Genomic DNA, 13,971 nt, shown 5'->3' with positions numbered 1-13,971 from the left:
AGCTGAATTTACATGTTTGTGTATATTCTTTTTAATGTCTCATATGCGTTTTCCTGTGCATGTTTGCTCGCTTTCCCATGCATCTTTGCCAGTCCGTACCTCACTCATCGTGCAGGGGCATTTGTGTGTGTGTGTCTATGTGTGTATGCTTATGGATGTTGTTCTCAATCATTCTACGTGTCGGTATAAGGTGGCAAATATATATAAAACTACATTCTTGATTCTGTAAAAAAATGTAACGACAGTTGAGAAAGAGTGAGAGAGGTAGAGAAGAGAGAAAAAGGGAAAGATAGAGAGAAAGAGAGTGAGGAAGAGAGAAGGAGTGAGCAATTCATATAGGAACAGAAAGCAAGAAGCGAGTTGTACGCAAAGTTCAACACGTACAACAGATGCGTTTACAACATGTGTTTCTAAACGGGGGGTCCCACATTAACACTCCAACATGGAAAGTCACTTTAACTACAAGCAGTCATAAATGTAGAGATAAACATTTACTGTTCCCAACGCTGTAATGACGACTAGTTTTCTCTCTTCACGGTGAACATAAACACACGTATGTTTTATATAAAATGTGCTATTCTATGTATGTAGTTTGTGTATCTGCTTGTGCGTGAGAACTCGTGGGAGACACAGCTGCTCTTGTATGTGCCTGGAGAAAGCATGGGCCCGCCTTCAGTTGGTGAAATCCATACTATGGTGACGCCTTATGTCAATGAAACCGGTACAAGACCTTTGCTGGGGAAATTCGTAACAGTCGTATTTACTGCTAAGGGACTGCATTGTGATTTGCTGGTAAATGTTCCAAATTACCTGGAAAAAAGAGTGATTTGAAGAATATCAAATATTGAATTTTACTTACTAATTTATTTGTTGTAGTTGATGGCCAGATGTATAAATTATAGGCCCCACAGTAAAGCGTCAGGGCCATCAAACGATTTTATTCTTTATAAATTTTGTTGACGCATCCCATTTCTCCCTCAAAAATAACTGCAGTACACACGTAGGTCGGTTGATGCCTTCCGTTGGGAGGATCTACTTCACAGATTTTCATCAGCACATAACCAATCTGTGTCCAACTTCCGTGTAGTCTCAGTCATTTCACCGGCAAATATACATTTTTTAAATATTTACACGGGGTGTGAGAATATTTCATTTCATTGTTTTTGTTTTCTTTTCTACGTTTCTAAAGCATACACACATACACGCACACGCACACATACATACACATACACACACATACACACATATATACACACACATACATACACATACACAAGGTATGTGTTTTGTTAGTTCGTGGGTAAGCTGCGCTTAAAGCGTAAGAGAATATATTCTCATCCACCCGACTGGCGTTAAAACACCTGGAAATCATAGACAAGCTCCCATTCAGGAACGGTAGACATCGATGTTTCGTCATTTTTGTGACTTGTCAATACCGCGTACCCAAAATGAGGCCCGATGCAAGCTAAGGTCCATCTGCTGGCATGTTCCAGTGTTTCACACTTCGGAAAAAATTCAAATATGAAATTAAGATTTAACACACATACACAAAGCATGTGTTATGCTAGTTCGTGGGTAGGCGTAAAAAAATTTACTTTCATCAATTTACCTGGTGTTAAAACACTTGGAAGCCATATATAAGCGAGATAGCTCCAGGTGAATTGACGAGAATATATTCTCTTGCACCTATGAGCGCAGCCTACTCAGGAACTAGCAATACACATACCTTGTATATGTGTGTTCCATATCGTTTATATTCCTCGAGCTGCTTCAAATTAATATGTGAACACACACACACACACACACACACATATATATATATATATGAATTAGAAGCAATAAATGCTTCATTTATTAAAACTATCGTCCACCTGTAGAGGATGTGTCATAATTATCAGATGGCAATTGAGACTAGTACATTCGAAAACGGCAATGCACACTTGTTTCTGCCCCAACAAGCGTCATCAGTACAAAATTATCTTACCGTATGATCTGTATCCAAGAAACTTAGACACGCGAAAAGGAATGAAACGAATACAAGAAAATGAGTCATGAAGATGTCTGACGAACGACGAAGTCGAAGCCAGTAGGGAAAGAATGAGAATTACTAGAAAATGATAATCAAGAATATTTTGTGCAAGCCAGAAGCGAGAAGAGAAACCATGACCAAAGAGAAGAGACAATATTTTGTAGAAATTAATCAAAAGATTATGAAAGAAATGACAGGATATTATTACTAAGTGGGGAGATGTTTATGATTGATGCTGTACCACACCATGGACCGTGGAATTTCCACGAGTACTGCGAGTAATTATAACACATTATACGATATATAACTTGGACAAAGAAAGTATGTAACTTTGACTACATGCTAGTTAAGGAGTAGCAACTGCATATTACTCAAAAGACACCTACATTCAAAAACATACACATCCATGTATACTCATATACGCACGCACATGCACATGAACACGCAAAGTCTATCTCCACCACCACCACCACCACCAGAAGACGACACTTAACTCCACCAAAGCTCAAGGTGGCATAAAACGAGACATTAAACACAAAAAAAATTAACGGAACGAGTGAATGTATGAATAAACATGAATAAAACGGGAAAATGACATATAACCACACAAACTGAAATACACATTGCAAAGAATATTTAAACGAAATAGAAATTTGGATAGAAATGAGGACATGGAACATTCATCAGCTGATTTTATTCAACGTCATTTACTCACAAATTGCGCTTATTTATTTATAGTTTCATCATAGCCTTACTCTATCTTCTCTCTTTAAACTCTTCATTTTCCATACTATACTCTTCATTACATTCCTATCTTACACTTTTCGATGCCAAAAGTGGGCACTTGATAAGATATGAAATATAAATATTTTATCAAGTGACAATTAAAAGTTGACATTCTTCACTGAAAGGCAATGTAGAACAACAACAACAAAAAATCTCTGCGTGGATGTTCGAACGGCTGGAAACGGTAACCTAGTTTTTCGCAAATCTCGCAATATCATCATCTTTGAAAAGAAATTTTATACCATAGTTGTAAAAGAAGACAGAGTGAGAAGGCTAGACCAAGATATAGAACAAAGACTGATCTCGGCATCGTCATAAAACTAAAAACTATAATTTGTAAACTTGTTTTTACATATTACGTAGAGTTATAACCTCCTCTCCTCCTCCTCCTCCTCCCCCTTCTTTTTCTTCTTCTTCTTCTTCTTCTTCTTCTTCTTCTTCTTCTTCTTCTTCTTATTATTATTATTATTATTATTATTATTATTATTATTATTATTATTATTATTATTATTATTATTATTATTATTATTATTATTATTATTATTATTTAGTATATCTGTGTATATTCCGAGTTGTTAGTAGTTATTCTCATCTTCACTGTTATTTGTCCTAAGTTAATTGTTATATTTTTTAAAGCCCAGATCCGTGTTTATCAAGCATACCTCTTATCAAGGGCATACTTGTGATCACATATTCGTCTTTTTTAATATTATATTTAATATAATATTATCCAATGAACTCTTCCATTTTTCAAGACGCTAGGTTATGATCTGAGAGAGGGGGAGATTCAACAATCATTGTGCAATAACCATGCATAATCTTATGTTCCACTGGTCTATCTGATAAAGAGGACTTTGTAAATTGTTGAAACAGGCTGCAAGTGTTCGTCGATTAGCAGTAAGAAAAAGAAAGAGAAGCAAGAGCAGAATTCCAAAGGAATGTTCCTGAGGAAGGGGTGTTGGGGAATTTTTTTGTTTCTTGACTTTTAACCCGACCCTCATGATTTCTTTACGGATAATTTTACCGAAAATATTCTAAATTTAAGTATTATTATACACACATTTTATACCTTTTTACAAATGGATCATAAGCCCTCTCTTGCTAGATCCCACAAACATCGATAATATTCATAATATTAGATACTAGAGTTGCTTCTATCTCTCTAACCCGTCACTCCAACCTCAGTATTATGAGTGCCAGGTGGACGCCGCGGATTATCCTATGTCATTTGTATTCCATTTCAGCTCATGTTGAAGATAATTTACTTACACCTTTCTAATATCCTTTGAGAAGGCATACACCATAAGATTTGAACGTTTATAACATTCGTGTATTTTCGTGTATTTCCTCTGCCTGTGTGTAAGCGTCGAGAGAAAGACAGCCTGTCACTGTTAAAAACAAGAATGTATATATATTTACTTATTTATGAATTTACGCAAAACCAAATTTTGAGAACACTCACTCGAAGCTGTTTCTGTTCGTATGACATGTAAAAGATGACTCGAAAAATAGGAAAAGTTCAAATAGTATCATTCGACTCAAATATTTTGTCAGTTTAGATTAATGGTTTAATGGTATCGTGATGTTATTGAGATTGGAGCTGACATGTTCATTATATTATTTAAACTTTGTCAATCTAGTATGATTTCTATATGCTTCTATCAATCATTATCTGTTGGAGTTTTCTTCTATTTTTTACTACGATATCATGCAGTCGTCTATTTACAGAACTTCCAATCATGAATTATTATTATTTCTTGAATGTACGTGTTTTAAACTCCTGTATTTGTCCTGATATATATTCGGATGTATGTGTCATTGTATCCACAGACACACACACAAATACGAACGTATGCACATATAAGGCTTAAGTTTTCTTGCTACACTCGATATGTCTTTGTTGCAGGATGTGAATAAGAGTCTACTGTAGTATGTATAAATATGATTCCCTTCTTAGCTAGGGTTTTTAGTATATTTTTTAAGCGTGAAACTGTTGATTGTGCTTTCTAATGGGTCTCTTAAGGATGGAAGTCACCTATAACATTGGGTCCCAAAATTGAAGTTAATTTATTCTCGGCAGTAAATTTGGCGATTCTGAATCAGTACATTTTTTTTTTCAGTTATGATTTTAAAATATACTACTATTGCTTTCTAACGCTGTGGGTATAACAATTTCTGCTGTATACTTCTTAATGACTGTGTTGTTAGTGGAGTTATCACATTTAGAAGACTTATTTCTGTTATGTGTTCCTTATTCTTAAGTATATGAAATAACATCGCCATGTAATATTGTATTGTCCCTAAATGGAACAATATAGTTTTGAATTTGCTGATATGTAGGGTGTGGATTGTGGGACTAGGTTTTATTCTCCATAACGAGGAATTCCAAACACGCTTCGTGGTTCGCTACCTCAAAAGCTCCTTTATAGGATCCAATGGCTAAAGACATCATCAGGAGGAACCACGTCCAGTTTCGGCCCCTATTCCTCTACGTTTTCGACATGGAGGGGCCCCCATCCTTTCGGAGGTGTCTTCAGCTTTTGTGTTAAGTGCGTTTCTTCTTTCTCCTTTTTTCTTCGATGCAGTGTCAACGAATGTCAATCCTGTCAAATTTCCCTTTAAATGCTCGACAGTAGGCTCCAGCAGCCAGAGCTGACCAGCTGTTTGGTGATACAAGCCTTCGAACCAGGAGGAGGGCACGCTATGAACGAGATCGCTACCTTGGCCCACCTGTCAATCAGCGATGCTGCTCACCTAGCAACGCTATTTCCCAGTCGGCATATTGTGGCTTTCAAGTCATTTTGGGTCTTCTAACTTCAGCCATTTATAGAAACTGGCTTTTTCGACTGCCTCCTCAATCCTCTTTATTAATTTTCTCAGCTTTGAGCTCGAAAATGCACCGTCGTCATTTTACTTTAAATGAAGCCTCTAGCCCCCACTGCCAGGTGGTAATACTCGACAGTCCATCCCTGTTCTTCGCACTCTGCGATTAATCTCTCCTTCCGTTGTTCTGCATAAGCGATGTTCTGTTCCCATGGCACTAGCAACTCTAACAAAATCCCAATTTTCCGTTCTGTATTCCATAGGATTAAGTCAAGTCTTATTGTTGTTTTTAAGATTCGAAATATTAACAGTCTTTCCAAATCTGCGGCCAGCTCCGAGAATCGCTTTCATCTTTCGTCCATCTCGGATATTTTATTTGAAGGCCTGGTTTTATGTCATTTTCCCTCCTCCTGGAAGTATATTTTTCCGCGCTTTTCCACTTTTGGGTACTCTCCCCTATTATATCCCTCGATCTTCTCCTTGAATGCTGCACATATGACAGCAAGAACTTGATTGTGACGCCATGTATATCTGTCTAGTGCTAGCCTGCAATTTGATAGAGCGTGTCACACCGTCGCTTTCTATCAGCATCTACATTCATCAGTTGTTGGTATGTTCCACCGAACTAAATTCGCCGGTGAAAGTAAAAGTCGAAGGTAGACTTGATCAGGAAGGATGTTCTTGATTGTTCTCAAGCCCAAAGTTCCTTCCATGAGATTCTGCGACTGACCACATATTCCTCCCATCTCAGGCACTGTCCCTGTTGACTACATTGCACCAAATGTACATTTCGCCTTTCTTCATCCTCCTTTCTCACTTCGTGTACCACCGCCTCTTTCATCTCTTTTACACTGCTCATGCAAAATGGCTTGAAATTGTGCAATCCTAGACCGGCTCTTGCTTCTTACGTCGCTCCGATTACATCGGCGTGCCTTAGCTTTCCGATCGCCCTGTTTACTGCTTCTTCCACTTTCCATTTCCTCTCTGTTCGTACCTTTGGAGGGTTTTCCCGGATACTCTGATCTTTCGAATACCTTAGCATCATTACTGTCCTTGCCCTTCCTACCTTATATTCTTCGGCGATTGATGTTACCAGTAGTTGCAGCACGGATTTTCCATATAGTTCAGTTGTATTCAGTGGTTGTAGAAGACCGGGCCATTTTCTGATAAACACACTGCATCTTTCTTCCATCCTTTCTACTCTACACGAGGCTACTTCGTACAACCATATTTTGCCCATACTCTGTAACAACGATATTTTGTCCGCCACAGGTTAACCAGTTGGTACGTATCCTGTCGCTATAATGCCCGCGTTGAGTGTTTTGCGTATTGGATACGTAGCTTCCTCATCAGTAGTTCACATGCGTCTTCTTTCCTACTTTATTTTCATAATGGTTCACCAAAGCTGATAGAATAAGTTCTAGATTTCAAATAATTAAGCAATGATATCGATTTGTTCGAGGAAACTCTTCAAGGTGGTGCTGCAGCTGGGCGGCAGTCGAATGATTGAAACAAATAAAGGATATATATGTGTGTACACACATACATAAGTACATACGTACGTTCGTACGTACATACATGCACACATGTGTGTGTGTGTGTGTGTGTGTGTGTGTCTTTAATAAGATGAGACAACAAAGTCAAGGCGGTGTGAAATTTCTAGGACATTTTATTAAGAGAAAGCTGGTCTTACAGCTGTTTCAGGAATATTAAAGATATCCCATCATCAGAGACGATATGTGAGAGGTAGAGAAGGAATTAGTAGAGTTCAATATAAGAATTTATTTTGGAATGAGAGAGATATAGGAAGTATATTGGGAAATATAAGAACAAAAATAAAAATATATTTTGGATGTTAAACATGCTGGAATGTGTTGTATAGAATGGGTAAAAAGGCTTCTTGTCCATGGTATGTAAGTTCTGTCAGGAGTTCATAATTTGTTACTACAAATGGATAGTGTGCAGTTATTAATTCTATGTGGTGTTCATTCAAAGGGATCTTGTAGTGTAAATGAAAATTTGAGAATAGAATAGATAAGGATGTTAGGAGGAAGAAAAATGGTATGAGTCTAAAGGATTAGGGAAAGAAAGAAAGAAAGAAAGAAGAAGAGAAAATGAAAATCGCAACCAGTACCTTAAGTAGTTAAACATTAATTCCAATCACCATAAATCCACCTTCGATAATATAGTTAAGGGTATTTCGATTTATATATGTGATCTCTCAGTCACTCAAGAAATATTCAATCACGCTCCATACTGCAACCAAGCGCTCGCTTTCAGCGGCTTCTCCCAACAAATATAATACATCTCTAATACTAGGCTCAAGCAACATATATCGCAAGTCATATCACCACGACATGTTGACCATCAGAATCATAACAGACCATACGCGCACTATTCTAGAACCCCGGGAAAACACAGATTAAGACAGCTTAGATCCCACACGTACACATATAACAGTAGGGCAAAAGCTAAAACAGCCAACGATAATAGGCAATTAAACCCCCTCTAATTTCTAAAAGTATATATCATACTACCCCCAAGAAACTCCCTCCCAAAAAAAGCGATGGACTCTCTATTCTATGGTATACACCTCCCTTCTCATTGAATGTTAACAACTTAGCAAAATCCTTTTTTTAATATATTAGACTCCAACTTCCCCCATCAACATAAATATTACTCTATCTTTAATAGATCTACTTTAAAGCTATCCTACTCTTCCCCACACAACTTTGAGTGTATCGTAACAGCTTCTAAAAGATAAAAACTTACTCTATTATCAAAATATTCACCGAAACAACTCTGAATACACGAGCCCCCAATACATACATAGCTCAAATATAGAACCCAATGCTTTAGACCATAACGAAAACCCAGCCAATCCTATTGACACTATCCAGAATACTAGTGCCCTAGACAGGATAAATAACAACGATAATAATAATAATAATAATAATAATAATAATAATAATAATAATAATAATAATAATAATAATAATAATAATAGAGTATTAAAACAACAAACTCAGCATCTGAGCAAATTTTGGACCCCCATAACAACTGAAGAGTTCACCCAGGCACTGCAAAGACTAAGCAACTGGAAGGCACCTGGGCATGACAAGATCCCCAACTTCTTGTTGAAATATCTAACAGGAATGCACAAAAAGCTGGCTGAAATCTTTAACAACATACTAGCAGAGCCAGAGACAATGCCTGAATGGCTCACGAAGGGGAAAACCATCTTAATTCCCAAATCAAATGAGACAGCAAAACCAGAAAACTACAGACCAATAACCTGTCTCCCTACAATGTACAATGCATTTACTGTAGTGATATCGCAAAGGTTGAACAAGCACCTGGACGAAAACAACCTGTTTCCAGAAGAGAAGAAAGGATGCCGCAAAGGCTCATATGGCTGTAAAGATCAACTAAGGATTAATAAAGCCATAACTGAAGACAGCAACAGAAAGGAGAAATGCCTCAGTATGGCCTCGATTGACTACAAAAAGGCATTTGATAGCATCCCCCCACACATGGATCCTCGAAACATTAGCCATTAACAAAGTAGCACCAACAACTATGAAATTCATAGGACACTCTATGAATAAATGGCAAACAGTGCTACAGCTCCAAACAAAAAAGGGACTCATGAAAACCAAAGCCATCCCCATTAGAAGAGGAATATTCCATGGAGACACGCTCTCCACCCCTTTTCTGCTTGGCACTGTCACCTCTATCTGATATGCTAAATAGAACTGGATGCGGATATAAATGTTACGGCAAAACGATCAGCCACCTTTTATATATGGATGACCTAAAACTATACGCTGCAAATGACAAACAGCTGGAAACACTATTAAAGACAGTTCATGGATTTACCAAAGAAATAGATATGAAATTTGGATTAGAAAAATGCGCCAAGGTAACCCTGAAAAGAGGAAAACTAGTTAAGAGTAGCAACATCACACTAGATAAAACCAATGAAATAAAAGAATTAGACCAAAGCCAAACTTACAAATACTTAGGAATCCATGAACTAGATAACACACAACACACACAAATGAAATAAAAAATAAAAAAAAATATTATAGACGAGTTAGATCAATACTGAAAACAGAGCTCAATGCTAAAAACAAGATAATAGGTATTAACACTTTAGCTGTCCCAGTTATAAGTTACAGCTACAATATCCTTAACTGGACACTAAATGAACTGACCAAAATAGATAGGAAAACAAGAAAAATAATGACAGGATCTAGGATACATCACCCAAAATCTGACATAAAAAGGCTATATATACAACGTATAGAAGGTGGTAGAGGCCTTATACAGCTGGAAAGCTACTATAAACTAACCACCATAGGACTGCAAAAATATCTACTTCAGAATGAAGGAAAACTGATACAAATAGCGGCAAAACACGAGCAAAACAAAAAACTGTTCTCAGCATTTAAGGAAGCTGATAAATACAAACAAGAAATCATACCACCTAATAAATATGAAGAAGAAGAAGAAGAAGAAGAAGAAGAAGAAGAAGAAGAAGAAGAAGAAGAAGAAGAAGAAGAAGAAGAAGAAGAAGAAGAAGAAGAAACAACAAAAGCTATAAAACAAATGAAATCCAAACTAAAAATAGAACAGCAAAGAACCATGATAAAACGATGGCAAGAAAAGCCCCTTCATGGTAAATACTGGACTAAACTAAATGCAAAAGAAATAGACAAAGAAAAATCCCAGCAATGGTTGAGAAGCTCAGGACTCAAAACAGAGACAGAGGGATTTTTAATTGCAGCACAAGACCAAAGCCTCCCCACCAGAAATTACCGAAAACATGTAATAAAAAGAAATATAACAAGTAACTGCAGAATATGTGGAGATGGACAAGAAACAATAAATCATATTATCTCTGGCTGCCCAGTCCTGGCTAAGAAGGAATATATTCACAGACATAACAGAGTTGGAACCTACATACACTAGAAGCTATGCCAACATTATGGAATAACAACAGAAAAAAGATGGTAGAGGCACACACCAGAAAAGGTCACAGAAAACGAGAAAGCAACCATACTCTGGGATATGCCGATACACACAGATAGAGAAATTAAGGCCAACAGACCAGATATAGTTGTCAGAGATCATGAAGGAAAACATGTTTTCTAATTGATGTATCAATACCACCGGATGACAACGTGTCTCTAAAAGAAATGGAGAAACTTTCAAAATACAAAGACCTGGAAATAGAGGTAACCAGAATGTGGAATCTAAAAACAGAAACAATTCCTATCATAGTAGGTGCATTAGGCATGATAAAAAAATATTCAGACAAATGCATAACAAAAACACCAGGACTTACAAACACATATAACATACAGAAAATTGCACTACTGGGCACTGCACACATCCTACGCAGAACACTTTCCATACAATAACCATCAGAGCATCACAACAAATCACAGCACATACCCAAGGCACACAGAGCTACGCTCGATAGTGAAACGAAAGCACGCTATAAAAATAAAGCTACTGAATAATAATAATAATAATAATAATAATATAATAATAATAATAATAATAATAATAATAATAATAATAATAATAATAATAATAGTAATAATAATAATAGTAATAATAATAATAACACAGACCAATGTACCCCCATCTCTATCCCCTCCCTAGACAGTATTACTTCCTCCATTCCTGAGAATAATCCCCACAATGCACTATCATGTAACTGACGCTCTGGGACCATTTGCCCTCTACAAACCCGTTGCAGAAGGTCTAACGTAATAAACAAATGCACAGTCCTCAACACGCTACACAATTCTACAACCATATATATAGGATCAACTATAAATGTTAAACAGAGATACCCTGCACATCTCAATTCTTTTAGATACGAGAAACACAGTAAATCCACAACCCTCGCTAGTCACATTCATCATCTTAAAAATATAAATATTCCATAGCATTTATCATGGTCCATAATAGATTCAGGGCTTCCATACCAGGATCAACACTCAGCCTGTAAGCTATTCCTAAAAGAGACATTCCGCATATTAAAACATAACTCTTCAATACTGCTAAATAAGTATAATGAGGCCCTAGGTACATGCAACCACCGCTTTTTTCATACCTTCAAATTTTACCACAAATCTAAATGCAACCTAAATTACCACACAGAACATATACCGAATACACATTGGAGGGTAACTTCCAACAACCTCATTTGACGTCCCAATTTTTTAATTTTTAATTTTCAATTTTTTAATTGTTTAATATCATAATAATAATAATAATAATAATAATAATAATAATAATAATAATAATAATAATAATAATAATAATGATGTTTGTATATATATATATATATATATATATATATTACATACATACATATATGCGTATGTGTATGGATACATATGTATACGTATATGTGTGTGTATGCGGTCCTATAGAATAGTGCATATACACATCTATATGTATGCGTGTGCGAGTATATCTCTATACATATTTTTCTATCTCTCACTGATTTATTAATTCCTACTATCACTTTAACTAGTACAATCTCTGACCTCATATAAATATCTACATCTATTTTTAGAAACTTGACCATTATAGTTTCTTATTCTTCCTTGCCTTTTTGAGGTTTACTACTCACTTTTATTACTCCACTCCGTACCACATTCTTTATTCCTCCACCTTAGACTCTTTCAAACGTATCACCCCACTTCCTACTTCTCACACATATTCCTTCTTTACATTCTTATCTCTGCTTTCTATTCCTCCTCTTCTTCCTTTTATCTACTGATAGCTCTCCTCTCCCCACCCTTTCACAATATCTTGACCACCATCTAGCATTCCTTTTTTATTTTCCTCTTTCTTTCTTTCTTTCTTTCTTTCTTTCTTTCTTTCTTCTTTCCTCTCCTAATCCTTTTTTCTTCCTCCTAACTTCCTTATCTATTCTATTCTCAAATTTTCATTGACACTATAAGATCCCTTTGAATGAACACCACATAGAATTAATAACTGCTCGCAATCCATTTGTAGTAACAAATTATGAACTCCTGACAAGAAGCCATTCTACACAACACATTCCATGGATAATGGAACAGCAAATTTAACATCCAGCATATAGTTTTATTTTTATTCTTATATTTCCCAATATACTTCCTATATCTCTCCCATTCCAAAATAAATTCTTATATTGAACTCTTACTATTTCCTTCTATTTAAATCTCTATCGTCTCTGATGATGGGATATCTTTAATATCTCTGAAACAGCTGTAAAACTACCTTTCTCTTCATAAAATGTCCTAGAAATTTCACACTGCCTTAACTTTGTTGTGTCATTTTATTTAACACATACACGCTCACACACGACCCGCGTTAGACTCCTCACTCATTCTATCGAATCGGGAGTCTAAAAGTGTGGTCCTTCCATAGCACTTACAAAGCCTTACCTGTTTTTTTGGAACTTCTAGATAACTCAAAACCTCTCATATATATATATATATATATATATTATATATATATATACTCTTTTACTTGTTTCAGTCATTTGACTGCGGCCATACTGGAGCACCGCCTTTAGTCCATCAACTCGACCCCGGGACTTATTCTTTGTAAGCCCAGTACTTATTCTATCGGTCTCTTTTGCCGAACCGCTAAGTGACGGGGACGTAAACACACCAGCATCGGTTGTCAAGCAATGCGAGGGACAAACACAGACACACAAACATGCACGCACAAACATACACGCACACACACACACACACACACATATATATATATATATATGGCGGGGATCGTGGTTTCGATTCCTGGATCGGGCGACGCGTTGTGTTCTTGAGAAAGACACTTCATTTCCCGTTGCTCCAGTCCTCTCAGCATGCAAAAATGAGTAACGCTGCGATGGACTGGCGTCCCGTGCAGCTGGCGAACACATAAGCCATAGAAACCGGGAAACCGGGCCCATGAGCCTGACTAGACTTTAAAAGGGCGCATTTATTATATATATATATACATACACAAAAACCTCGGATCTTTTCCTTTTGCTTAATAATTAAACTACGTTAAACTTACAAATTACAATTTTGTTTTCAGTTTTGTTTACAATAATGTTTTCTTTTGACATATTCTACCAGTATATGAAGTTTCAATTTTTTTAGTTAACTAGAAAATTCCGTCCATCAAAAGGAAAAGATCCTGAAAGTTTAATATTGATATGAAAATGCAAGTAGGCGAACCTGTATTTTTGTGATTATATGTATGTATGAAAGAATCTATGTATGGGAATACATACATGCATATACACATAAATACGCGAACACTAACAC

At 36.4% G+C, this 13,971-nt stretch overlaps 1 long non-coding RNA gene across 1 annotated transcript in view; it reads right to left on the bottom strand.

Moving 5' to 3' along the window:
• Window positions 1-12,479, bottom strand: part of LOC118766544 — a 14,491-nt gene extending 2,012 nt beyond the window's left edge. Inside the window, exons 1-2 of the long non-coding RNA XR_005002479.1 lie at window positions 12,470-12,479; window positions 10,234-10,238 (exon numbers count right to left, since the gene is read on the bottom strand). This is a non-coding gene — a long non-coding RNA (uncharacterized LOC118766544). The remainder of the gene's footprint in view (window positions 1-10,233; window positions 10,239-12,469) is intronic.
• Window positions 12,480-13,971: the final 1,492 nt, after the last annotated feature.

This window comes from Octopus sinensis, linkage group LG16 (genome assembly GCF_006345805.1).
Source record: "Octopus sinensis linkage group LG16, ASM634580v1, whole genome shotgun sequence".
In the NCBI taxonomy this organism is placed as follows: domain Eukaryota; kingdom Metazoa; phylum Mollusca; class Cephalopoda; order Octopoda; family Octopodidae; genus Octopus; species Octopus sinensis.
The sequence above is the reverse complement of the archived record's forward strand: the minus strand, read 5'-3'. Positions and strand labels throughout refer to the sequence as shown.